The sequence below is a fragment of the Canis lupus genome, chromosome 16 (genome assembly GCF_003254725.2).
Source record: "Canis lupus dingo isolate Sandy chromosome 16, ASM325472v2, whole genome shotgun sequence".
NCBI lineage: Eukaryota > Metazoa > Chordata > Mammalia > Carnivora > Canidae > Canis > Canis lupus.
In genome coordinates this window covers 19,944,656-19,968,189 of record NC_064258.1, presented here as the reverse complement: position 1 = coordinate 19,968,189, position 23,534 = coordinate 19,944,656, and the positions used below count along the sequence as shown (strand labels likewise).

At 45.8% G+C, this 23,534-nt stretch overlaps 1 long non-coding RNA gene across 1 annotated transcript; it reads left to right on the top strand.

The window, feature by feature from the left end:
• Positions 1 to 7,015: 7,015 nt before the first annotated feature.
• On the top strand, positions 7,016 to 23,236 carry LOC118351030 (uncharacterized). Its single transcript, XR_007402687.1, has 4 exons — positions 7,016 to 7,422; positions 7,517 to 7,594; positions 19,753 to 20,378; positions 22,953 to 23,236. It is a non-coding gene; the product is annotated as an uncharacterized LOC118351030 (long non-coding RNA).
• The last annotated feature ends 298 nt before the right edge of the window (positions 23,237 to 23,534 follow it).

The window sequence follows — 23,534 nt, the reverse complement described above, 5'->3', positions numbered from 1 at the left end:
GTCTGCATGCAAAACATCACGGTTGACATTTGGGGACATGAGAAGTGTGACAACAACATCTACATTTACAGCGTTTACCACCACGAAGCACCATCTCTATCCCGCGTCTCTTCCTGTCAGCTGCTCCTGGCTTCTTGGGGACAGAGTCTGCTTCAGCTTCGCCTGTTTCTCCCGAACAGATTTATGGGGCGGTTGGTTCCCAGCCTGCGGGGGAGGTGAAGCCAGGGAGGCTCTCTGGCCAGCCAGGGCCTGCATGGGAGGACCAGGCCTCTGCGGGAGGTGCCTAGAGGTTACCCTTCAGACGGATAGGGCCGTGATGGTCAGCAGTGGTGCTGAGGGACGGGACTGCATGCTGGGAGCACAGAGGAGACCTGCAGGGCCCTGGTTGCCTCCTTGCCACCGTAATGTCACCTTTTACACACTTTGTGCTCTAGCCCACTCTTCTGGAACAGAGGCATGTCCCCTAGGGGACAAAGCATGTGTCCCCCACTTCTCCCCCTACACGGGTGCTCAGCTAACACAAGCAGGGGAGGGGGAGCTCCAGCGGCCACAGGGCCCTTCTCCAGAGTCCAGCCAGAGCCAAGGTGCATGCAGCCTCTCAGGGACCCTGGGAGACCCCCCTGCCCCGCACCGGCCCTGGTCGGTGGCGTGGTTTCCTCCCAAGAGTTGGGTGGCCACTAGCTGACCAGCTCAGCGAGCAGGTCAGGAAGGACATGATGCTCCCCAGGGGGGCAGGGAACAGAGGAAGGGCCCCAGGATGGAGAACAGGGCCTGTGGGGACCCTCAGGAGATGGCGGGCAGGGGCGGCTGGCTCCTAGCTCCGGGTGACCTCTGACCTCACGGGCCCCACACATGATCAAGGTCTCCCCACACACACCGGGTGTCAGGAAGAGGGTGCTGTTTACAGGGGGTGACTGCTGGAGCACCGTCCTGCTGCTGATCTGGAAACAAGTTCTGCTGAGTGCTGGTGATATGAGGGTGTCCATCATACTTCCTCTCTGAATGCAACTCGCCTGTGCCTGCCCCGCAAGGGGTGCCCCTGCCCCGTGTGCGCCTCCCGCCCTGCTTCTTCCTGGGCTCTGCGCTGGACCTGGGCTGGAGGGTTTATGGGAGGAGGGGACCCTTCCTGGACCACCCCTGCCTCCTGTGAGCACCTGCCCTGCTCACTCCCGGGTTCTGCACTGAGTCTGGGTGTGGGTGCCAACCTCGAGGTTTGCTGGCTGGCTTGGGAGGCCCTGCAGTCAGCTCAGCCCCTGCTCTGGAGCTCTCAGACTGGCCACCAGGCTGTGCACCCCTGGCTCCCACTGTACGAGGGCCCCTCCTGCAAAGGTGGCCTGTCATATTCTTCCTCCACCTGTATTGTTCCCCTATCAATCATTTGAGATGGAGACTCATGTCAGAGGCTTCTCCCTACCCCGTGCCCACCTCTTTGCCTCCAGGCCTGATTTTTGCATCATGAGGAAAGGATGCTGGGCTTGTGAGATGCTCCAGGGTCTCCGGCGGTCAAACGGTCTGAGGCTGAGGGGCACCTGCGTCCCCTAAATTGTCGAGACCCTGAACTGGGGCCCTCAGATCTAGGGTTGCCCATGGTGCTTATCCCACCTACAGAGAAGGTCAAATAATCGGCGTGAAAGCACATTGAAGAAAGGCAGATTGTAAGCACAGGTACATCAGGGCTTCCTTATGGGGCTGATGGACCAAGGCCCCTGACACTGTGTGACTGTGCCCTCTCTCTCTATCTCCTTCTCCTTCACATCCTTATCACCAGGGATTATTTGTGGTAAGAGCACATACTATAGGATCGACCTTGAGGCCCACCTGAGGTCTACAGAAGTGTCGTGGCTGCCTGCAGACTCTGAGCTACTCAGCAGAGCTCTGCAACGTCCTTGTCTTGTATAGCAGAAATGTGTCCCCACAGGGGGGTCTTAGTCAAGGAGAGGCTGTCGGATGGTGGGCAGTGCGACGTGCATGCCTGCGGAAGTGCTAGAGGCAGGAGAGAAGCTTTATTCACTGTCCAGCAGCACAGCAGGGACGTGGGCCCTGCACAGAGGCCACCTGGGGCAGGAGAGACTTGGACAGGCGGGTCAAAGGACCATCTGGGCAGAGAGTAGATATAGTGGGGCACAGGAGGGGGCACAAATCCTGAAGTGTGGGCTGCACACCCACTTGTGATGCACGCATGCTCTGCGTGTACCTTCTTCCCTCTGTGCGTGCTCTCACCAGTTACTTGGCACCTTTCCTTACACCCCTAGCATTCTTGTGGCATGTTTCCCCGACCACCACTCTGCTTGCCTGTTGTTGCACCGCCTTCCGTCTCCAGTTCCTGACCTCCTGAGCGGGTCATCAGGGGTGCGTGTTCTCACGTGGCTTGGTTATGAAGGACTCTCCTTCTTGCATGCCCTTGGTTCTGTGGGCTTAGGCCAGCTCTTGACACGTTCTTATATCAAATAGTATCTCAAAGGTTGAGTGGTTTCTTTTAAAAATTGTCTATAAAGCCTGCAGTATTGAATCGGGATTGGAGGCAATGGTACAAATGCATGGTGTTTAATATACCTGGGTGGGTAGCTCTCTCGCTAGGTAGAGGGATACATACAGATGGGTGAATCTGTGTTGATGGCTCAGTTTTTTTTTTTTAATTGTTTGTGTTGATTTCTATTTAGAGCAATCTGAAGTTCACAGAAAAATTGCACAGTCTAGAGAGTTCCCATGTAGATCCTACCCCACCCACGCGGAGTCTCCTTCCTTACCATCACCTCCCAGCTCTGTAGTACATTAGCTACGATTGATGAACCTACAGTGAGATGTAATTACCACCCAAAGTCTGGAGTCTACATTAGGGGCACTGTTGGTGTTGTACATTCTCTGGGTTTGGACAAAAGGATAATGACATGTTTCTGCCATTATCCTAGAGATCAGTTTCACTGACTTAAAAGCCCTCTCTATTCCCCATTTTCAGCCCTCCCACCTCATCAGAACCCCTCGTAGCCACTGATTTTCTTTCTGTCTGTAGCATCATCTTCTCTGGAATGTCCTAGGGTTGGGATCACACCACAAGTACCCCTTTTCACACTTGGCTTCTTTCACATCCTGATACACATCCAAGGCTCCTCCATATCTCTGGATGGCTCATTTCAAGGGCTGGTTAGTATCTCAGTGTCTGGGTGGACCACAGTTCATGTATCCATTCAAGGGCACCCTAGTTGCTTCCAAGTTTTGACAAATAGGAATAGAGCTTTATAAATGCCCATGTGTAGATTTGTATGTGGTCATAAGTTCTCGACTCTTTTGGGTAAACACCAAGGAACTCGATCGCTGGATCATATGGTATGGGTATGTTTAGTTTTGTAAGAGAAGAGACTGCCAAACTGTCTTCCAAGGCAGCAGCATCATTTTGCGTTCCCACAAGCAGTGAGTGAGAGCTCCTGCTGCTCCACATCCTCACCAGCATTTGGCGTCTGTTTTGGGATTTTAGCCACTCTAAAGCTTTGGAGGTGGTTCCTTCCCTGACCACATGATAGATCTGTCACATGGCTGAGATGATGATCAGTAGTCAACTGAAACCTTTGATGAAGACCCTCTGCGGATGTCAGCATTCTCTTTCCTCAAGGCATTCCGCCATCCAGGCTTCTGCCCTGTGAACTGTGGCCAGCTGGGCTTCCCCACACTCTAGCTCTGGTTCCTCCTTTCGGAGAGACCACCAACTTCTGCCTGGGTTCCTTCCTCCTGCACCATAGCCTGGAGCTTCTCGGATGCGGCAAGCTGCAGCAATAGTAGGTGTTGCCTCATCTGTGGCTCATCTCTGAGGGATCCCTGCCTCTGCCGTCTGAGCTCCAATGTTTCAAGTACTGTCATCTCCTATATTCCATTCAGTTTCTTCATTGTTCATGCAGAAAAGCAAATCCAGTCCTTGTTACTCTATCCTGACCAGAGGGAGATGTTTTAAAATTAATTTTTAAAAAGGTTTTATTAGAGAGAAAGAGAGAGAGGGAGAGAAGAGAGCACAAGCAGAGGGAGAGGGAGAAACAGACTCCCCACTGAGCAGAGAGACCAATGTGGGGCTCAATCCCAGGACCCTGAGATCACGACCTGAGCCGATGGCAGACACTTCACCAACAGCAGACGTTTCACCAATGGAGCCACCCAGGCTCCTCTTAAAATTAATTTTTATAGAATTAATTGTGGTTCTAAAAAATGAATTAAAATGGTGGGTTTTGGTTACTTTTTCTGAATCTCAGGTGATCCTTCCCTACCTGTGTGTAAGATCTATGTGTAAGAATAGAATAGATGTAGCCAGGGGATAAGAGCCGGAGGAGAACCAGCTCTGCCTCAGGGTGTCACAGACTGTCAGTCCAATAAATACTCCATGAAACAAGGAGCAGGAGTAGAGGAACTCAGGCTCTCTTCAACTCTAAGCCTCCATGGTTTTATTGAGAATTTTGCCCAGACTATTCAAAAGCGAACATTTAATAGGTACTTATTAAGAGTCTGGTATGTGCCCAGCATAATGCTAAGCACTACATGTTACCAGATACATATATAATGTGGCCTCTGCCCAGAAAGACAGACTAAAGTTAGAGATATAAAGCTAGTTCATGAGAAATAGAAAATCATCTCATTTTGGACAAAGACCGTAAGAGTTTAGAAGATAGGTCATTTTGAATCAGGAAAGTTGTGATAATGTCACAGAGGACGTGGAATTTATCCCTCAAGACTGTCAAGAATCATGAGTGGTGGACAGTGTCTGCATAGGGGAAAAAAGCACAGGGTGAGAGCAAAGGGGCAGTGATGGGAGGTGACAGGAACCAGATACACTGGGACAATGACTGTCTACCAAAGGCATGTCATGCCCAGTGTGCATTTATGTCATTTTTTAAAAATAAGAGTTTAAGTGCCTTCATCAATTGCTCGTTATTTGTCTTTGTTCAAAGATTATTTTTTTTTTAGAAGTCCCAAGCAGCACATTGTAGGACCATCTAACTCAGGCAGAGAGGGAACCAGGGAAGGCTTCCTGGTAGAAGAAGTAACATAGACAATAAAACCTGAAGAATGAATGGGAATTCAATAGAGGGGAGGAGAGATGTATGTTGGAGAAATGGAGCAGCATATACAGTTACACAGGGCTTAAGAGTTTCCGATTCAGGTGAAAGCTGACAGGAATTCAGTGGGTTCCATATCACGGCACGCAAGGGAACATACACTAACGATCGAGGTCAAACCTCTGGGGCCTTGTAGTCATCATGGTTTTGTTTTGAAAGGATGGCGAGCCATTGGAAAGTCAGATTTGTGCTTGAAGAAGAGAATTCTGGCTTCGATGACGTGGATGAGCCAGCTGGGAGGCTGAGGCCTTGGTCCAGGAGGAAGCTAGTGGAGCTGGGCTGAGCTGGCAGCCAATGGATGCACGGCAGTGAAGGGCTGGGAGGTGTGTTGAGGTGGGAAAGGTGACAGAATCATATGGTTGGAGGGAGGCAGGGAGACAACGGGGGAGGGCCAGGAATGGGGCCACGTTTCTGGCTAGAAACTTAGGAGCTGCCATCCAGCCAGAGGAAGAATGATGGAGATCGAGAGGCTTGAACCTCGGGATGCTGACTGTCTGGGACTGGTGGAGCTTGAGGCGCATGGGCCAAGGCTGGGGGCAGGGGATGTGGGCTGCGGGGCATCTCCTCAGGGTGCCTGGGGGCAGGAGGGCAGAGGCGGTTTATTGGTGCAGGGGTGGAGCTCAGGGTGGCTTTGTCAGACCCAGGGTGGGGCTGTGAAAAGACTAATGGGGGAGGGAGGAGGCATGGGAGGGATGGGGTGCTAGGCCGAGGGTGGGGCTCCAGCACACAAATCACACATGTGTTTACAGCTAGTGGCTCTGTCCTTATGTGAGTCAACTTCCCTGTCGCAGGGCCCCCACCTGGGCTCAGCCAGTGGGGTACGGGACCCAGAGCTGGCCAGAGCAGACGGGGACCCAGAAGGGCTGTCCTCCACCCCAGCCTGTAGTGGTTGATGAGGTGGACTGGGTTAGGAACTGTCGGGATGGTGAGTGGCCACAACCCCTGGCCCCCACTCTTCCTTTGGAATGTCAGGGTGAAGGGGTGGCGACCACAGCTTTGGCTTCCAGAGTTTGCCAGGCCAACCACCCAGTCTGGGTGACCTTAGGCAGTAACCCTACCTCTCGGGACCTTAACTTCTTCAGATCTGGGAAGAGACAGTAAGGGTAACATACTGCATTTAGGCATGAGGATCCATTATGGGTTTATGTAGAGAGCTCATCACGGTGTTTGTCAGGGGCGAGTGTGCAGTAGCGGAAGCTGTCATACCTCAAGCACAATGTGCCCGAGTCACAGGAACCTTTCTCTAAAATCATCCCCACTCCCAGCAGGCCTGCAAAGTGGTCTCAGTGACCCAGCATGAGCCCAGAGCTCCCTGTGCAGAGTGTGGGGATGGGGTGATGTCATGGGGGATGTGGGACAAGGACCACCACTGGGTCAGGCCAGATGTAAAACTCAGATGTCTAAGGGATGGGCGAGGGGTGAGAAGCCTTCAGAGGCATTTGACAGAGCCTGGAAGGTTCAGAGGAAATCAGACCCAATGCGGAGCTATAGGGCAGAGGGCGTTTCAAGGGCTGCTCTAACAAATTGTCATAAATTTAGTGGTTTAGGACAACACAGAATTTAGCGTCTCATAGTTCTGTAGTTAAACGTCCAGCACAAGACTCATGGGACTAAAGTCAAGATGTTGGGACAGACTTGGTGGGAAGGCTATTGGAGAGAAGGCTGCTTCCTGGCCTCTCCTGGCTCCTGGAGGATACCACACTCCTCGGTACCTGGCTCTCCCCCTCCATCTCTCCACCTCTCCACTTAGGAGGATTGTTGGGATCTCATTGGGCCCCTCAGATATTCTGGGACAATCTTACCAAGTTAAGGTCATGCGGCTAACAACCTGCCACTTTAAATTGTCTTTGCTGTGGAATGCACCATATTCACAGATTTCAGAAGCTGGAATTCACAGACTCTTTGAGGAGGATGGGGGTGTTTTTTTGCCTATTGGGAGGAAAAATGCTGCCAGGTCAAGTGGAGTAAATACTGAGAGGTTCCCCTAAATTGAGGAGGAAGGAGGCAATGGGGGAACCACAGTAGCAACAGGCCAGTGGGAAGGGGATAGAGACCTGCTCTGGTTCACCTGTGAGGCCCCAGCCGTGTAGGAAAGGGGACAGAAAGGCTGGCCTTACTGCCGAGCTGACTGGGCAGGCCAGTGACAGGGAATGAAAGTGCTCCGTGGAATATAAGGTCCCAGGAGAGTAGAAGGTGGGGTTTGGGGGCCTTGCCAGCCTCCTTGTTTCATATTTAGGTGTCCTGGGAGCTCCCAGGCCTTCGGCTCACATGGAGTGAGAGCAAGAGCTTCTTGTCAGCTGTTCCATCCTTGGCACTTCTGTCAAAGGTGCTTTTTCCTAAGGGAGGATCAGGGTTACAAGAGTGTGAATGTCCCTTCTCTTACTAACATTTGGGAATCTTATCCTATATTTATTTCTCAGTCTCCACCGTCAACAAAATCCAGCTCTTAGTGTCTTTCAGCATTCACCCTGAGACCATTCCAAGACTCACCAACTCAGGTACAATAGCACCCTGGTTTCCTTATGAGGTCTCTGCAAAGCCCCAAAGTTATTTCACATTCCTTTTCTGGTCTTTTTTTTTTAATTTTTATTTTTTTTAAATTTATTTTTTATTGGAGTTCAATTTGCCAACATATAGCATAACACCCAGTGCTCATCCGCTCATCCCATCAAGTGCCCCCCTCAGTGGCCGCCACCCAGTCACCACCACCCCCCGCCCTCCTCCCCTTCCACCATCCCTAGTTCGTTTCGCAGAGTTAGGAGTCTTCCATGTCTGTCTCCCTTTCTGATATTTCCTACCCATTTCTTCTCCCTTCCCCTCTATTCCTTTTCACTATTATTTATATTCCCCAAATGAGTGAGACCATATAATGTTTGTCCTTCTCCGATTGACTTTTCTGGTTTTAATGGAACTACCAGCTCTAACTTGTTACAACTCTGTTCTTTCCTCATCTTGGAGTTATCTTGGGTTGTCATGATTGGTAATCCTGTTTTCTTATTTGTGCTACCAAGGCCTTTCCTTGCTGTGCCCCCTCCCTGGCCCTGGGAGAATGACAGTGCTGAGTGCCTGGCTTCCCATGTCCCCAGAGATCACTGTCGCCTGGGAGACTGGGTTGCCATGTTGCCCCAACCGTGGCTCAGAGGATTCTTTCCAGATGGAATAATGAATGATTCAGGATTTATCGTGTTTTAAAAACACAGCACAGTGTCTTAGTTTCACATGGTAAATCATTAGATGTTTCGATGGGAGTGCATTGTTGGCAGCCAAGCCTAAAACGGGTTCACAAAACATTCACCAAAACGGCGATGTCCATGAAGTGTTCATCTGGGACAGTGTTGACTGCAGACGTGAGGACTCAGGGACAGGAGGCTGATGAGGAATCAGCATTAGGAAACCACAGCTGAGAATCCTTTAAAAGGACATTTGTCCTCACTGATGGTCTGGGAGGAAGGCCAGAGCTCAGCCCCTCCCCCAGTGGTTTCAGTCCTGAATGTGGCTGTGAAGTTGAAGAAAATGACCTTTGAGGTCCAGGACATCTTGATTGAACTAATTATAATTCTGCTTGGTTCTATAGTAGCTCATCTTTGAGAAGAATCACAGGATTTTGTTGGACACATTCTGCTATAATGGGTCCCTGGTTGGGGGCGGGGGCAGCACTGGGATGAGGCCCCAGCGGGGCAGAAGCTTGGAGAGCGGTGAGGCCATCGAGAGCAGGCTGTCCCCTCTTCACCCTGCCACAGGCCATGGCCGAACACAAGACCAGTCAGAGCAGAGGCGTCATCTCTACCCCCAAAGTGTCCAATACCAATTTCCCAACTTACAGTCTTCAAACTCTTATCTAGAAGCTGTGCCAGAGTCAGATTTATGGCAGAAATCCAGATGGGGTGTAATATGAGGAATGATTACCTCCCCTAGTAATTTCTTGGGCTTTGGGGAGCAGAGAACACGGGGGAGAAAAGAGAGAAAGAATATGGGATAAATGAGGGAAATATAATCATCTCTTTCATTTTAAGAATTCCACCTAATTTCTACTTCCCAGGAGTATAGAATAAGTAGTTTTCCTCCTTATTTAAAAAAAGAATTAATTTGATTTTTCTAATTGGAACACTTTCTACCTGCTGATTACCAACTGGAATCATGAATAAAAGTTTAGAATTACAATTCAAGAGAATCATATAGCTAAATAATTAAGTCATCTGCTGAAGGAAAAAGCTAGTCTGGATAAGATGAAGACCACACCGGAGCCACTGGCCTTTCTCGTGCCTGGGGGCTCCACAGGAACTGTGGGTGATGGCCTGTCAGGGGACGAGTAGGAGGGTCCAGGTGTTTGGGACCAGGTTGTGAGCATCAGGAGCTAAGGGGGAGATGGGACTGGAAGTATTTCTAGTTTTCCTTCCCTCTCCCCACCTAGGTCTGTGTGGGCCTCGTCTAGCATGTGCCATCGTGTTGAGAAAACTGAAGTACCAGCCAAAGGGATCTAGGCATCACTGGGCCGAGTGGAAGCTGGCTGTGAGTCAAATAGTCGGCAGTAGAATGACCTGGTGGCTGGCTCACTCCCAGTGGGCTCCCCTACCCCTTGTCTGATATAAGAGTTAGATGCACCTGTTCCTCAGAGGAATAGGAGGAGCAGTGCCTCCGGGGGTCTACCCCTGGGAAAAATGAGGGAGGAGGGATCCCAGGGTAAAAACCAGGGCTCTCTTGCCTGAGGCCCTTCCCATTTCCCTGGAGAAGCACACCTTAGGCCTCAATTGCTTACCTCCCCACTGTTGGATAGTAATGGACAGTTCCAGAGGATACAGATAAGCCAAAGGGGAAATTGCCAGATGTATGAGGAGAGAGACACAACGAGGGAAGGGTGGCAGCCCTTGCCAGAGGAAAGCAGAAATAATGGAAGAGCCAGGATGGCAACTCACCACAAATGGAAATGCTCTGGTGAAAAAACAGACTCTGAGGATGAACAAGGACACTGGACGCGAAAAAATAGCTACTCATAAAAAGCGCTTGGGCTTCCACTGGGGCCATTATCAAGGTCAGTTCTAACTCCCTGTCTGAAAGCACACACACAAAAAGTAATTAATTAAATAAAAAACAGACAATAATAATAAAACAACAATAATAAATAATAAAATAAATAATAAAACAATGGTTTTTAAGAAACTGGGCTTCAGTGATGAAGGATTGATCCTCAAAAGCAGCCTGGAGAGAGCTCCCTGCATGGAGGCCCGAGGTGGCCCAGGTGAGACAGAGCCAAGAGTCCACGGACACAGGTGACTGGAGGTCTCAGACGAACTCCGAGGGGAGGGCTGCCTGGGGAGTCCAGAACAGGGGCTGGTCCCATGTGAGGATGCTGCCAGATCTTGGAGGGCGGCTGTGCTCATAGAGGCTCCAGAACAATGCTGGCGCCCACTGGCCAAAAGAGGAAAGCACACAGTTCATGGGAAGTCAGAGTATTCAGGAAGGTGTGGCCTTGGTGGATGGAAATTATTTACTTACCTTGGGCTCTACTCCAAGCAACACATCTATAAACAAGCAAGAACGTCCATAATATCCAAACTATGAAAAGAGCCCAGATCTCCATCGATAGGTGAATGGATAAAGACAATGTGGTGTACTCACAAATACACACACACACACACACACACACACACACACACACTGGAATATTACTCAGTCATCAAAAAGAATGAAATCTTCCCATTTGCAATGACATGGCTGGAACTAGAGGGTATTATGCTCAGTGAAATAAGTCAGCCAGAGAAAGACAAATACGATATGATCTCACTCATATGTGGAATTTAAGAACCAAAACAGATGAACAAAGGGGAAGGGAAGGAAAAGTAAGATAAGATGAAATCAGAGCGGGAGATAAATCATGAGATCCTAAACTATAGGAAACAAATTGAGGGTTGCTGGAAGAGAGGTGGGTGGGAGGATGGGTAACTGGGTGATGAGTATGAAGGAGGACATGAGTTGTGATGAGCACTGGGTGTTATACGTAACTGATGAATCACTGAACTCTACCTGTGAAACTAAAAAAAGAAGCAAGAAAAGAAGCAGATTGTAGTGAAGAGAATACAATCTAATCCAGTACAATCTAATCCAGAACTCACAAGTCTCAGCATAACAGAGGACACAGAAGCAGCTATGGTACTTGTATTCTAGAGTTAAGTAGAGGCCTTGAAGATTTAAACATTGTGGAAAAATAGAATTTCCAGAGGTGAAAGCTACGTCCTACAACGTCCAAGATGAAAAATGCTCTGGAGGAGATGCGTGGTAGATCAGATGTTGCTGAAGGAAAGACCAGTGAAGAGTAAGGTGTTAACAGTAGCAACTATCCAAGAGGAAAAGGGGAGAAACAAGAATTGTTACAAATTGAAAGCGCATTTGTGAGCTGTGGGGCAAGTTTGAGCAACTTAATAAATGGGCGTTTGAAGTTCCCAAAGGATGCAGGCACAGAAAAAAAAAATATTTGGAGGAATGATGCCCACCTCTTCTGAACGTGAGGTCAGCTATAGCCCACAGGTCTGAGAAGCCCAATGAATGCCAGCAGCATCTTAAAAATGATACAGAGGCAAATTTTATTCAAATTGCCCAAAATCATTGATGAGAAAATAATATGAGCCACCAAAAGAGGGGCTGGGGAGAGAGCGAATGCTATTACATTCAGAGGAACAAGGTCTTAAATATGGGGAGGGGTATTGCTTGTCTATGGCCCAGAGTGACTGGTGCATGAGATATGATGCCCCAGAGCACCCCACTCTGCCTCCTGCTAAGTCACGCTCATGTCTTCTTGTGTTGCACCTAGTGATCCACTTCTAGTGAATAAGTCTGGTGCGCATGGTGAACTGTCACTTGAAAAAGTATCTTGAGCTCCCTCTCTCTCAGCCACGCGTTCTGTGGGACTTGTGCTGCCCCACTGTGTGAATGGTCCTGGGGACAAGGAAGGGACTCTCTCCTCGGCAGCTGGTAAGGCCGTGCAGCCTGCTTGGGTGGCCTGCTGGAGCTTGGAGCCCAGTCTTCAAGTCGTGAGATGGTAGCAGCAGCTGACAGCCCTCAGCTAAGCCCCTCGGCACTCCTGGTCCTCAGATGCCCATGAGACAAAATATTGGTCATTTTAATCTGCTAAAGTTTGGGATAAATTGTCATGTAACCGTAGGTAACTGACATACCACGCCAAGTGTAAGTGTGTGTTGAAGAACGGGACGTTGCTCGTCTTCTACTGGGAAAGACCATAAAAGATAAAGCTGTGGACAAGCTGCAAACATCTTACAGGGAAAATCAGCAGATGTTAGGTACTAGCAATTTGTGGGGAGCAACAACAAAGATAAAAATAGAATAAATAACTTTCAAACCAGTAGAATAAATGTCTATATTCAAGGTAAGAGAGAAAAAGAAAGAAAATGTGATGTTTTATAAATGGAAAATGTGCAATAAGATGAAATAAATTGCTTAATATCCCAGTATTTACATAAGTTTAAATGGTTTAAACTCATTGATCAAAAGAAAAAAGATTCTCAGATTCTAAAACAGGAAACCCAGAGATATGTCATTAGTAAGATTTACATTTAAAAGGGTCCAGAAGGCGGCCATTTCTAAGTCTTCTTTGGAGAAATGTCTGTTCATGTCCTTTGCTCATTTCTTAACTGGATTTTTTGTTTTTTGGGTACTGAGTTTGATAAGTTCTCTATAGAATAATTTTGGATACTAGTCCTTTATTTGATAAGACACTTGCAATATCTTCCCTTAACTTCTCTTATTCTGCAGGTGGCTTTTAGTTTTATTGACTGTTTCCTTTGCTGTGCAAAAAAGCTTTTTATTTTGATGTAGTTCCATTTGCAATGATGTGGATGGAATGAGAGGGTATTATGTGAAGTAAAATGAGTCAGTCAAAGAAAGACAAATACCACATGATTTTTTAAAAAAAGATTTATTTATTTATTTATTTATTTATTTACTTATTTATTTATGATAGAGAGAGAGAGAGAGAGAGAGGCAGAGACACAGACAGAGGGAGAAGCAGGCTCCATGCTGGGAGCCCGACGCGGGACTCGATCCTGGGACTCCAGGATCGTGCCCTGGGCCAAAGGCAGGCGCTAAACCACTGAGCCACCCAGGGATCCCCCATCACATGATTCTTAAAAAATATTTTATTTATTTATTCATAAGAGACACAGAGAGAGGCAGAAACACAGGCAGAGGGAGAAGCAGGCTCCATGCAGGGAGCCTGACGTGGAACTCAATCCCAGGTCTCCAGGATCACACCCTGGGCTGAAGGCAGTGCTAAACCACTGAGCAACCCAGGCTGCCCACCACATGATTTTTAAAAATTTTTTTTTACTCATGAGAGAGAGCAGGTGAGGGGGAGCACAAGAGAGCAGAAGCGGGGGAGTGGTAGAGGGAGAGGGAGAAGCAGACTACCCACTAAGCAGGGAGCCCAAAGTGGGGCTCAATCCCAGGACCCTGAGATCATGACTTGAGCTGAAGGCAGATGCTTAACCAATTGAGCCTCCCAGGAGTCCCCATATACTGTATGATCTCATTTATATGTGGAATTTAAGAAACAAAATAGATGAACAAAGGGGGAGGGAAAGAAAAATAAGATGAAAACAGAAAAGGAGACAAACCATAAGAGGCTCTAAACTCTAGGAAACAAACTGAGGGTCGTTGAAGGGAAGGGGGTAGAAGGATGGGGTTACTGGGTGATGGGCATGAAGGAGGGCCCATCATGATGGGATGAGCTCTGGGTGGGATATCAGACTGATGAGTCCCTGACCTCTAACTCTGAAACCAAGAAAGAAAAAAGAACTAAAAATTCCAAAAAAAAAAAAAAAAAAATCTAGAAGGGCTGGAAATATAGCAAAAAGAGATGATATATACCACAGAAATGTGAAGCTGACGGAAGCCAGAGGAGCAATTTTAAATTTTCATAAAGTATAACTTAATGGGAATTGTAAAAAAAGCACAAAGATGGATGTACTCATAAAAGTCACTTGGCCTTCGCCGGGCCGCAGTGAAGGGCAGGGTGAGACGAAGAGTGTGCTTTGAAGGGTCGGTCCTTAGTCACGGGCACAGAAGGCGTGGAGAAAAGACAGTTTTGTCACCAAACACCAAGGGACGGTGTGGGGGAGACAAGGGGTAGGTCCAGCCATAGGCGTCAGATTGCAGGGCGGCCTCTCAGACATAGCTGCGTCCAGGAAAGGGGCACAGGGTCATTCAGCCCAACACCTCTGCTGGGAACAAGCGCAGGTCCACACACACCCACATGTCCACCATGTATACAGACACCACAGACATACACTTGTCTTGGAGCAGTGGGACAGTTCACACATGGTGAAAGAGCCCTGGATGGGGACTGAGGGGTGCCTGACAGGTGGTCCCCAAGCTGGATGGTTGCCGTCATAGGTGTGCACATGTGTGCTGGGAGCCAGGCTGGCCCGGGAGACCCTGGGACCCACCCCCTGTCTGGGCTCTGGAGAGCCTGCACCTTGGCTGCAATCTAGCAACGACGAATTTATTTCAACTTAATTGTTGGGTATTGGGTGAGGCAAGGTTTGAAGTTTATTATGATCTTTTTGCACATGATACCTGGCCCCACTTGTTGAAAAGACAATTCTTGCCTCCACGGAGTTATCTTGGAAATTTTGTGTGAAACCAGTGGGCCACATACGTGTGGGCTAATTTCTGACTCTATGCAGTTCCATTGCTTTATGTGCCTATTCTTAAGCCTGAACTACACTATGTTGTTCACTGTGATGAGTAGTCTTGGGGTCAGCTGGTTAAGTCTCTCACCTTCGTTGTTTTTCAAAATTATTTTGGCTCTTCTAAGTCCTCTGCAGTGCCACACAAATTTTAAAATCAACATGTCAACATGCCGTGTAAAAGCTTGCAGGGATTGTTATTGGGATCCCATTAAATCTATAGATCAGTTTGGGGAGAATGGACATCTCAACAGCTTTGAGTCTTTTGGCACAGAAATATGGTGTGTCTCCCCATTATTTAGGCTTTAAAAAAGATTCAGCAATATTTTGTACTTCCTAAGGTCCATGTCTTGTATGTACATATGTGTGCACATGTATATCCCTCAGTATTTCATATTTGTAAGCCATTAGAATGGTTTTAAATTTCAATTTCCAATTGTTCACTAAGTGGGTGATTGTATCTTCATATCATGAAAACTTGCTTAACTCACTTATTCATTTCAGAACCTTTTTTGGGAGGAATGTAAATTCCTCAGGATGTTCTATGTAGACAATCCTGTCATCTTCAGATAGATAGTTTTTCCTATTCTTTTCCAAATTGTATGCCTTTTATTTCTTGCCCTCTTGCTATTGTAAGGTATTCAAACACAATGTTGACTAAAAGCAGCAAAAAAATTTATTTTTACAGGTTTCTAGTCACGGGAAAGATTTTCATCTTTTACTAGTAAGATTGATAGTAGCTCTGGGAGTGTTTAATGCTATGCACTTCCCTGAAATTTTTGCTTTAATTTCATCCCACAGATTTTGATATGTTGTGCCTTCATTTTTCAGTTCAAACTATTTTCTAATTTTCCCTGCTAATTCTTTTTTGGCACATACATCATTTAGAATTATGTTGTTTAATTTCCAAATATTTCAGTAAACACCCAAATCTTTCTGTTAATATTCTTTTTTTCTGTTAATATTCTAAGTTTAATTCTGTTATAGTCAGAAGAGTTATTATATTGTAATCCTATTCAATTTGATGAGGTTTGTTTTATGTCCCAGGACATGTTCTATTCAGTAAATATGCCATGTGCCCTGGAAAAGAATGTTATTCTGCGGTTGTTGAGGGGAGCATCCTATAAATGTCAGTTGAGTCAAGATGGTTGGCAAGGCTATTTAAATCTTCTTTATCTAAGTACTATGACATGGGGTTTAGGATTTCAACATACAGATTTGTGGGGGACGTAAATATTCAGTCAACTGCAAACTTCAATTAAAAAGCAAAGGTTGAGTAATATTCCATTGTATACATAAACCACATTTTCTTTATCCATTCATCTTTCGGTGGACACTGAGGCTCCTTCCACAGTTTGGCTATTGTGGACATTGCTGCTGTATTACTCAGCCATTAGAAACGACAAATACCCACCATTTGCTTCAACGTGGATGGAACTGGAGGGTATTATGCTGAGTGAAATAAGTCAATCGGAGAAGGACAAACATTATATGGTCTCATTCATTTGGGGAATATAAATAATAGTGAAAGGGAATAGAAGGGAAGGGAGAAGAAATGGGTAGGAAACATCAGAAAGGGAGACAGAACATGAAGACTCCTAACTCTGGGAAACGAACTAGGGGTGGTGGAAGGGGAGGAGGGCGGGGGGTGGGGGTGAATGGGTGATGGGCACTGAGGGGGGCACTTGACGGGATGAGCACTGGGTGTTATTCTGTATGTTGGCAAATTGAACACCAATAAAAATAAATTTATTATTAAAAAAAACAAAATAAAATAAAATAAAAAGCAAAGGTCGTCTGAAGGGATTAAAAAATAAAATAACAGCCAACTACATGCTGCTTTTTAGTGACATATTCATACACAAGGAGGAAGAAAGGTTTGAAAGTACAATGATGGAAATGATCTATTTTGCAAGTAGCAACCCTACAATTTCCAAGAGGTGCACTGAGGTAGCCTATAAGCAGGGCAAGCTTAGAGGATTGACATGGGCCATTTTAAATTTTTTGAAGGAACAGAGGAAATCTGTTGGGCCTGCACAAATTACCAGCACAAAGTAGTCTTGGGCTCTGCATTCGATCTGTGTGTTCCTTGTGATGAGGCTGATGGTCTCTACTTACTTGTGATGATGCTGATGGTCTCTGCTTACCTGTGATGATGTTGATGGTCTCTACTTACCTGTGATGATGCTGATGGTCTCTACTTACCTGTGATGTGGCTGATGGTCTCTACTTACCTGTGATGATGCTGATGGTCTCTACTTGCCTGTGATGTGGCTAATAGTCTCTACTTACCTGTGATGTGGCTGATGGTCTCTATCTTACCTGTGATGTGGCTGATGGTCTCTACTTCTTGTGATGTGGCTGATGGTCTCTACCTTACTTGTGATCATGCTGATGTTCTCTGTGTTCCTTATTATGATGCTGATATGATCTACAGTCCCTGATCACATGTCCTGAGTTCTGTGGTGCCAGACAGGTACGAAGTTCCTAGGACATAAATCCTCAACAATTTGTTTGGACCTAACTATTCAATCAGTGGAACAATTGTGTCTTATTTTTGTCTAAGGGCCATCCTGACACAGTTCCTCAGGGTCTCTGGGGACCATAAGCAGAGAAGTTTGGGAATTTAAACAAAACAAAGTATAGCTATATTATTAATATCAAAGTAAGTATTACTAGAGATACACAGGTTGCTTCATAATAATAAAAAGTTCAAATCATCTGGAAGATAAAAACATTTTGACATAGCCCCAATTATATAGTAAGCATGAACTGACAGAATGAAGTCAAAATCTCAACCATTTGGGGATTTAAAAAAATCTTTACTATTACCTGATAAAACAACTCACTAATTATGAAAAATATTTATTCAAGTTTTAAGATCAGTGATGATTAAAGCATCTAAGTGGCTCGCAAACCTGATCCTATGGATATATCTTAAACAGTACACCCATGACTGAAGAGCACATATTATTTTCAGACACATGTAAAAAGAAGAGCTCACCATATCCTGGCCATAAAGCCAGCATGTCTCAACATATTTCAATGAATTAAAATTGCACAGAGTGTATATTTTGATCATAATTAAACCAAAAAACCAGCAATAGCAGATAATAAAAAACACTCCACAAATTCATTTGAAACTTCAGAAATAAAAATTATATGATCTGTAGGTCCAAAGAAAAGTCGTGGTGCAAATGAGAAAATACTTTGAGAGGAATGATAACAAAGACGTAATATGTTAACACCTGTGGGGCTCAGACAATGCCTTGCTTGCAGGGAAAGTTATGGTTTTTTTTTTTTTAATTTATTTTTTATTGGTGTTCAATTTACTAACATACAGAATAACCCCCAGTGCCCGTCACCCATTCACTCCCACCCCCCGCCCTCCTCCCCTTCTACCACCCCTAGTTCGTTTCCCAGAGTTAGCAGTCTTTACATTCTGTCTCCCTTTCTGATATTTCCCACACATTTCTTCTCCCTTCCCTTATATTCCCTTTCACTATTATTTATATTCCCCAAATGAATGAGAACATATAATGTTTGTCCTTCTCCGACTGACTTACTTCACTCAGCATAATACCCTCCAGTTCCATCCACGTTGAAGCAAATGGTGGGTATTTGTCATTTCTAATAGCTGAGTAATATTCCATTGTATACATAAACCACATCTTCTTTATCCATTCATCTTTCGTTGGACACCGAGGCTCCTTCCACAGTTTGGCTATCGTGGCCATAGCTGCTATAAACATTGGGGTGCAGGTGTCCCGGCGTTTCATTGCATTTGTATCTTTGGGGTAAATCCCCAGCAGTGCAATTGCTGGGTCGTAGGGCAGGTCTATTTTTAACTCTTTGAGGAACCTCCACACAGTTTTCCAGAGTGGCTGCACCAGTTCACATTCCCACCAACAGTGTGAGAGGGTTCCCTTTTCTCCGCATCCCCTCCAACATTTGTGGTTTCCTGCCATGTTAATGTTCCCCATTCTCACTGGTGTGAGGTGGTATCTCATTGTGGTTTTGATTTGTATTTCCCTGATGGCCAGTGATGCAGAGCATTTTCTCATGTGCGTGTTGGCCATGTCTATGTCTTCCTCTGTGAGATTTCTCTTCATGTCTTTTGCCCATTTCATGATTGGATTGTTTGTTTCTTTGGTGTTGAGTTTAATAAGTTCTTTATAGATCTTGGAAACTAGCCCTTTATCTGATATGTCATTTGCAAATATCTTCTCCCATTCTGTAGGTTGTCTTTGAGTTTTGTTGACTGTATCCTTTGCTGTGCAAAAGCTTCTTATCTTGATGAAGTCCCAATAGTTCATTTTTGCTTTTGTTTCTTTTGCCTTCGTGGATGTATCTTGCAAGAAGTTACTGTGGCCGAGTTCAAAAAGGGTGTTGCCTGTGTTCTCCTCTAGGATTTTGATGGACTCTTGTCTCACATTTAGATCTTTCATCCATTTTGAGTTTAGCTTTGTGTATGGTGCAAGAGAGTGGTCTAGTTTCATTCTTCTGCATGTGGATGTCCAATTTTCCCAGCACCATTTATTGAAGAGAGTGTCTTTCTTCCAATGGATAGTCTTTCCTCCTTTATCGAATATTAGTTGAAAAGTTATGGTTTTATAGGTGTTTTTAACAGGAAAAAAAGACTTGAAATCTATCAGTTGAATATCTCTCTTGGGCACTTGGAACATGACAGCAGCTTAAACTCAGAGGAAGTGGAGGGTGGATGAAATTAAAAGTATACATTGATAAACTTTGAGATGTGCAATGGAGATGACCAAAAAGATCACAAGCTGGATCTTTGTAAAGACAAGAAAATCAGTAAACCTCTAGTGAGTTTAGTCAGAGAAGAAAGAGGAAGAATAATTAATGATGTCTAGAATGAAGAATTCTAGAACACATTCCTACATTTGTCCTACATCAAATACAAAACACCTTTTCCTATTCTATATCGTCCACTTTAGGTGCCAGCTTTCGTGTCTGCAGAGTGATCGGTTATGGAGTGCCACCATCATTCTTCATGGGGAAGCTTCTGGCGTCCAAGTTAATATTCTGTTTCCCTACAAACTGTATATCCTAGAGATATAGATGACAGGCTTGAATGAAAATAGGTCAACAGTACTTAAGATAAGTAATACTTTAATCAATTTTAAGATAATTTCTGATGGCTAGTGCATAATGGTAATATACTACTCCTTAAATTTCCCTTTAAAGCAGTGTAGACATTTAAAAACCCTATTGTATAAATTGCTTTTGAAAGACACAATTACCCATTTTATCTCCCCTGAATAGATACATCTATTAAAATAGGCCATAGTAGAGTTTTTATATTTACTATAATCATTGTTGCTCTGCAGAGGCCTTGTGAATTCATGCATCCTGGGGAATTTATAGGTGACTTAGATGGTCTTCATGGATCTCGTGCTACAGAAGTAGACTGGTTTCACGACTGACAGTTCTGAAATTGCCAATTCACTTCTGCCCAGCAAATAGTCTATTTAAATTCACCAACTTTCCAACCAACACCAACTTTCCTTAAGTTCACATTGTACCATCCCAAAAGGAGGAAGAGGCATGGAACCAAAAAGAAGTAAGTGAAATGAGTCACAGGACTCCAGAGCTGATCTCGGAAGTTAGTTGTGCAGTTGGGCAGCCTGGGGTGCCCAGGTGAGGGTGACAGCCCTGCTACTCTGGCACTGAGGCCTGCAGAGAGCTAATGTTCTGGAAGAGCTTCTGCAGAATCATGGGGACCCTGGGGATGTGTGGCCCTGGCCTGGAAAACAGGTTTCATCTCCATGTCACTCGGTGTGGAGTGTGCTGTGGAACTAGATGCAAGGGCTCAGTTAGCACCTGTCCCCTGCTCCAGGCGAGCCATGGTGCCTCAGAGCAGACACCTCAGTCGAATGCACACTGTCCATAGAAGAGGAGACAGACCCCAGTGGGTGACTCACTCCAGGCCACGCTGGCTCTTAGTTCAGGCTTCTCCACTGTCGTCATGTGTGTTTCTCCTCATACACTTCTCCTGGAACCCGTGCTCATCATTTTCGCCTGCCATTGCGGGTCGTCTTCCCGAGGATCTCACCTCCCACTCCCCCTGTCCAAGCCCGCCCTCCTGGCTCTGCCTTCCCAGGCACCTCTCCAACAAGAGAACTGCATCTCTACCAACTCTGCCACTCTTTTCCCTGAATGTCAAAGACAGTAGTTGGATACCTATCATAAACTGCATGGTATTGCTTTTAAATTTGCGTATCTGTTCTCTCTCATTGGGTCATGGGTTTCCAAAAGTTGTGCATTATTTCTTTTTATTTTTTGTTTCCTGAGTAGCTCCTTGCTATGCATCATTTAGGCACTCGAAAATAAACGAATAAGTGAAAGTAAAATTTTATGAATGTGAAAAAACTTCTCGTTTCAATAACTATAAATGATCATATCAAAACCCTGTCAGTGTTGCTTCCAGGATGTATTTCCTTTTATTGCAATAATGTTTGATAATATTATCAAAGGGAAGGAAATGGAGCCTGCATTCTGGTTATACTTGAGAAGTAGGCTTAGAAATGAATTGGTTAAGTTATTCAAAGCAGATGTGAATGTGACTATCACACTATTGAAACTGAAATACTCATCAAATTGGTTCCTCCTCATGCTGCCTTCAAACACGGAAACCACCGAGTCCTTTCAGGGACTCTGTAGACATGTATGGGCCTGTGTGGCATGTGGAAATGTGTGCATGTTGTACATGTGATGTGTGTGCATGTGTGTGTCTGTGTGGTGTGTGGACATGTGTGATGCATGTGCATGTAGATGTGTGTGCCTGTAGATGCATGTGCATGTGTGTGTATGTTGCATTGGACATGTGTGATGTGTGTGCATGCATGTGCCTGTGTGGCATGTGGACATGTGTGCCTGTGATGTGTGTGCATGTGTGTATGTGCCTGCATGGTGTGTGGATATGTGTGCATGTGTGATGTGTGTGCATGCATGTGTGTGCATGTAGATGTGTGTGCACACAGATTCATGTGCACGCATGTGTCTGTTTGGCATGTGGACACGTGGACATGCATTTGTCTGTGTGCCTGTGTGGCATATGGACATGTATGTGTGTGGTGTGTGTGCATGTGTGTCTGTGTGCCTGTGTGGTATGTGGATATGTGTGCATGTGTGATGTATGTGCTTGTATGTGTGTGTGCACAGAGGCATGTGCATGCGTGTGGTGTGTGTACATGGGTACATGTGTGATGTGTGTGTGTGCACGTGCCTGTGTGGTGTGTGGACATGTGTGTGTGATGTGTGTGCATGTATGTGTGTACACACAGATGCATGTGCATGCACGTGTTTGTGTGGCATGTGGACATGTATGCATGTATGATGTGTATGCATGCATGTCTGTGTGTCCATGTGAGCGTGAGTGTGGTAATCTTGTACATTCATTTTGATTGCCATGTAACCTCAGTACAATGAATTAGTCTATAATAATCGTAAAGAATTTGTGACCGACAAAGCTGTCGAGTATGAAACTAAAGATATCCTGGGAGCAGCATTAGTTTGAATGTGGTCGACACAGTATCCGTGGTGGATTTCATATTAACTGTGATGATTGAAGACTTAAATTAAGTATCAAGACAGAATAACCTAAAAGATCATGATCTTCACGTTTCCTAATACGTAGATTAATTACAGTTTTCTTTCAAGTGTTCAAGTTCTGATAATGGAAGGCAGATTATTTCCCAGTGAATGAGGGTGCATTATATGATGCCAGCAGATTTGGTCAGTGTTTCCAACACGTAGCCCCACCAGATCAAACGGCTTTAGGGACAGTCACGTGACCCGCTGTTTGTGTGTGTCTCTGCGTGTTTTTCAGTTGAGTGTGAATGTGGCTGAAGGACAACGCAGGGTCTTAGAGAATCTTTAATTTCATATTCTAACTAGTTAGCCCCATTTGTTTGCTTTGAATCCCTCGTTTCAATAAGGTGAAAACTTGTGTTAATCCTCCATTGAGCAGTTGCCTGGATGCGTGTGAAATGGATCATGTGGACAAAATAAAGCCCCACCAGACGCAATCTGCATTGTCTCCTAAGCTTCTTCGAGGGGACTCTTCACAGGTACCAAGAAACCACTCTAGCCACTTCACATAGTTCTGAAGACCCTCTCCTTTTCTTGTACACAGTGTAGTGCTCAGCACAGAAGAAAGGCCACAACCAGGCATCAGATGAAGGGAAAAGCTGAAGGCGCCGAGCCCGCTCTCCGCACACACAGAGATAATTGGCACGGCAGTAATTTTGGACAGCTGAATGAAATGAATAAATTGTGGCATGGGAAAACTGAAAAGGACAACAGTTTCCTGGCTCACACGGGATCATTACCTTAGGCTGGCATTTTTCTTGAAGACCAATTGATAAAATGGGACAAAAATGTTTTTCCCCATTAATTGCTTTCAAACACTGTCCCGTTAAACACCCAATTAAAAGGTAGAAGTGTGGTCCTCTGTTTGCCTCTAACAACCATATGGGGGGGGAGGGGGGGCGGATGGCGAGAAGAGACGAGGGAGGGACGGCAGGAAGAATGGAGGAGTCTGGACTTTCTTTCATGGCTTGTAGAATAAAGACATCAATGGAGAAGGTTCATCACGTCCTTGGCCTACAGCAGCTTTGCTGAAAGGCCGGAGCCTCGGGAGCACGGCACAGGCCGCAGAAGCCTCTGAAAGGGGGTTCTTCCCTGGGCCTTGGGCAGAACCGGCCCCACAGCCTGG